At 41.5% G+C, this 4,779-nt stretch overlaps 2 non-coding genes across 2 annotated transcripts; one reads left to right on the top strand and one right to left on the bottom strand.

Moving 5' to 3' along the window:
• Positions 1–345: 345 nt before the first annotated feature.
• Positions 346–420, bottom strand: Trnai-uau (transfer RNA isoleucine (anticodon UAU)). Its single transcript has one exon. It is a non-coding gene; the product is annotated as a tRNA-Ile (tRNA).
• A 232-nt stretch (positions 421–652) lies between these two features.
• Trnat-ugu (transfer RNA threonine (anticodon UGU)) lies at positions 653–727 on the top strand. The gene has a single exon. It is a non-coding gene; the product is annotated as a tRNA-Thr (tRNA).
• Positions 728–4,779: the final 4,052 nt, after the last annotated feature.

The following is a 4,779-nucleotide window of genomic DNA, read 5'->3' as shown; positions in this document are numbered from 1 at the left end:
TAAAGGACAAAACACGTCCCCTTATGTGTGGCTGCCAGAAGAACCATGTTCCTGAGTCAAGACCATAACCGTTTTCAGAAGTCAGTTTTACTTTGTTTTTAGAATGTTCGAAAGTTCATATTTGCTATAACTCCCTAAACGAGGAACATGTCAATATTTTCGCAATTATTCATACTGTCGGCGAGAAAATTTCTGTATGCATATCGTTTGGACTATCGGACTTTTATTTAAATTTTAATCTACAAAAGAAGAAATAAACCGAAAACAAATGAAATGGTAATTAAATGGACACCCTAGCTGCAAACAGGCGTTGATGTACTTCATTGGGGACATGTTGAAAATGTGTGCCCCGACCGGGACTCGAACCCGGGATCTCCTGCTTATATGGCAGACGCTCTATCCATCTGAGCCACCGCGGGCACAGAGGATAGTGCGTCTGCAGGGACTTATCCCTTGCTCGCTCCCCGTGAGATCCACATTCCCTACATGTCCACACCACTACATTCGTAGTGCGCCTAATAGATGTTTGCCCATCATACTCATTACTCGTGGCAGATTAATCTACCAAGTCCCGTACGAGTTCGGGCATAGCGTGTGCGTTCGCACAAGAAGGGAGCAAGGGATAAGTCCATGCAGACGCACTATCCTCTGTGCCCGCGGTGGCTCAGATGGATAGAGCGTCTGCCATGTAAGCAGGAGATCCCGGGTTCGAGTCCCGGTCGGGGCACACATTTTCAACATGTCCCCAATGAAGTACATCAACGCCTGTTTGCAGCTAGGGTGTCCATTTAATTACCATTCATTTCTAGCAAAGCTGCATGGTCATCCACGGTAACTGTTCTTTCAGGAACAGATACTACCGTCATATATAGTTAAAACCGAAAACAGGCACGACATGTTCAGAAATTATGGGACAGGAGGAGCTCATGAGCGCAAAAGATCTAAATTAGTGTTGAAAACTGTCAGTCATCACCATTAATTCACACAGCAGATGGTCAAATAGTATGATTTACTAGTTCCTGTGCTCCAGTATGGTTAAGTTGGTGGTAATAGCGGCCATTTTAAGTTTTTGAAAGTTGGTAGGATTGTCAGACGGTGGGAAGTCTTTCAAGCTGAAGTTCATCAGAGAGTAAATGTATTGAGTTGTTAGATGCCTAGCTTCTTATAAACAGTTGCCTACGTGATGTTCGAGGATCTACGCCAGTTTCTACACAATGGATACTTTGTGTCTAAATGTGGAATTATCCCAGAAGACAATAAATACAAGTATGCAAAATAAGCTCGTTGGTACTTACGTTATCAAACTAAGCAATTACACTTGGAACGTTTGTTGCTGAAGTCTTTCGATTGAGAACACATACAGTATGGGATTTTTCAAAATATTTTCTGTGAACTATATGGCTCTGAGCACTATGGGACTTAACATCTATGGTCATCAGTCCCCTAGAACTTAGAACTACTTAAACCTAACTAACCTAAGGACATCACACAACACCCAGCCATCACGAGGCAGAGAAAATCCCTGACCCCGCCGGGAATCGAACCCGGGAACCCGGGCGTGGGAAGCGAGAACGCTACCGCACGACCACGAGATGCGGGCTGTGAACTATAACAACACTGTAAACAGTACTAATAGAAATGTGTAAAAATCAATATACATCAAAAGAATTAAGGTGAACTATTGTGTGTAGCATATACGTATCAATTAAATAGGTTTAACGAAGATTCATCGATGCCAAATACATAATTATTATTAGCTAAAATTGCAAAATTCGTAAAGACATAAAACATGGTACGCATATGCTTACATGTTACAAGTACATACACATTGAACGTGGCCACCTGTCACTTATAAATGCTTCCATAGTCTTATGCATTATTCTGTTAGTAACTAAGTGCACGAATTAACAGTCCATTGCACTATTTCTAAGGTGTCGAAAATGTAAGCGTTTACTTCACCTTCGTCCGTATTTGATTCAAGCTCGTTAATTTGTTCTTCCCTATTATATGTATCCTTTTCTTTCTCCTTCCTGGCCAATTTTTATAATGTGTCCAAAACGCTGTCATCTAGATAATGTGAGTAGTTTAGCACATTACAGGTACTGTCTGTTCCTGTTTCATTATCCCTGTTGTCGGTTTGCTCGTGCTGACTGACTGTGGACAGTTTTCGTTACTGGCTATCTTACTGTTTCCGCGTGGTGAGCGCCAGTTTCCTCATAGACCAGACTTAGGTTCCCACAAGCGGCCCATTGTGGTCAGTCTATTCAGAATCAGGTCGGGTAGCATACTGATCTCTGGCTTGTCTCACCGGTACATTATTTATATTTCTGCCTTCGAATTACTGCGAAAGCGCGTCGGTTGTCTATCTCTTCTTCCTCCTACCACGGCCTTGACTACGATAATTAGATGGTGTAGTGTGAACTTCCGTACTTCTAACATTCACGTTCACACTGTCATTATTTTAATTGCTTTCATGACTGTTAGAGAACCTATTATTCTGCATCTGCTCGTCAGCAGCAGCTACTCTTTCTACTCGCTCCTGAACCTGTCCACATTATCTCTTGGTGCAGAAATGATTCTTTTCTGCCAATACTAAGGCAGTTTACCTTCTATTCCCATGATCATCGTATCGGGTTTCATTTTTTCTGTCAGATGTGATAACCGTGAAACACACTTTCAACAAAACTCTTTAACTGCTTCACGACATGGAGTAAACATTTTACCACTCCAAAGTTCTCTCTAGACATCGTTTTGTTTGTTGTATGACCAGTACTCATTAAGAAATGTAGTTTTAAATTCAGAAAGAGTTTTGCTTCTAACCACTACGCAGCTGACCAAAGCAAAGCATCTCCTGACAAATAGCTTCTTCCGAAAGATATTTTCTCATATTCAAACATACATTTGGTAAAGCATCCTCAAAATCATTCCAGAACTCAAACGATAAAAGATGCGTCAACCGCAGCAACATGCTGTAAAGTAGAATTACAAGAACTACCAGAGGTATCTATGTAATACTACCTATGATGGCAACACTAGTACTAATTCTTCTACTTTTAGTTCTACTGCCTCCACTCAGAAATTTTTTTATCAACATCCTCGCATAATTTCACAAGTCATTTTTTAGTTTCTTAATATCTTTCTGAAAAGCATTTTCTTTATTAGCTGCTTCCTCAAACCGATTAGGGCGAAGTTTGGATTCATTCCCTATATGACAACCTCTCGTCCATAAGGTCACCTGCGACTCTGAAATCTTCACGAATTCCACCAATCTAAGTTTTGAAAATAATGTACAATTTAGTTAGCTGTTGCCCAAATTTGACTTGCAGATCATGGTCGTTAGAATCATTTTTATAATTTAAGCTATTAAGATTTGAGGTCATTTCATCCTTTAGTTCTTTACTACAGCCCATTAGTTCTTTAATACTGTCCTTTACTTATTTACTACTAGATTCAGTGTTATTGTCTAGTTATGATGCGATTCAAGTTTAGAAAATAGTAACTCCATCCCACATCAAGGCATTTCAACCGTTTTTAAAGGAGTTTCCAGGAATCTGTGACTAGGCTGAATTTCAGAAATATTGAACTCTCTTTCGTCATCTGATAACTATATTAATTTTACATTTTTTTCTGACTTCAACTTCAGTTACATCATTATCAGGAATTTAAATCTGAAACATTACTCCAATTCTACTGTTGACAAATCACCTTCGTATTTTGGATTTATTACTTCGACGGAAACATCCTCGTTAATTTCAGTTTCTAATTCTGAGGATTCAACGTCACAGACTGGTTCCATTTTAACTTTCACATAATCCTTATCATTAGATTCCATTCTTAATAGCCTGTTAGAAACAATTAACAAATACTTCTTGACTTGACTTAATTGCTTGACCTTGATGAGGGATGTCGGCACGATGAACCACCAGCAAACGTGATGTGATGCGTTGCAACGTAATGCAGGCAGCAGCAGCAGCTATGGCGGTGGGTATCGCCTACTGCAGTAACTCCGGCGGGGGGAGGGGGGGGGGTATAGCAGCAGCCAGCACGCCCAAGTAGTTCGGACAAGTTATGATGAGAAATGGGCCCTGGTTGTAGAAGCTATCATCATGGTGTACGCCCGAAATGGTTTAAGAAAAACAGGAAATCTGAAACGAGTCGGATAATAATGATGGGGTAATGATGGTGCCTATTGAAATTCAGTGAGCCGGCCGCTGTGACCGAGCGGTTCTAGGCGCTTCAGTCTGGAACCGCGTGACAGCTACGGTCGCAGGTTCGAATCCTGCCTCGGGCATGGGTGTGTGTGATGCTCTTAGGTTAGTTAGGTTTAAGTAGTTCTAAGTCTAGGGGACTGATGACCTCAGATGTTAAGTCCCATAGTTCTCAGAGCCATTTGAACCATTTTTTGAAATTCAGTGGCCCTTCCCGATGCTAATAGAGATGAATGTGCTATGATACCAACATCGGGTTTCACCCTTTCCTTTCTGAGATGCGCTGTTCACCTGTTCCTACATCTAGAGGAACCTTTCCATTCAAAATGGTTCAAAAGGCTCTGAGCACTATGGGACTTAACATCTACGGTCATCAGTCCCCTAGAACTTAGAACTACTTAAACCTAACTAACCTAAGGACAGCACACAACACCCAGTCATCACGAGGCAGAGAAAATCCCTGACCCCGCCGGGAATCGAACCCGGGAACCAGGGCGTGGGAAGCGAGAACGCTACCGCACGACCACGAGCTGCGGACCCTTTCCATTCAGATATGCATTTTATTTTACTC

Source organism: Schistocerca nitens, chromosome 7 (assembly GCF_023898315.1).
Source record: "Schistocerca nitens isolate TAMUIC-IGC-003100 chromosome 7, iqSchNite1.1, whole genome shotgun sequence".
Taxonomy (NCBI): Eukaryota; Metazoa; Arthropoda; class Insecta; order Orthoptera; family Acrididae; genus Schistocerca; species Schistocerca nitens.
This window is presented reverse-complemented; position numbering and strand designations above follow the sequence as displayed.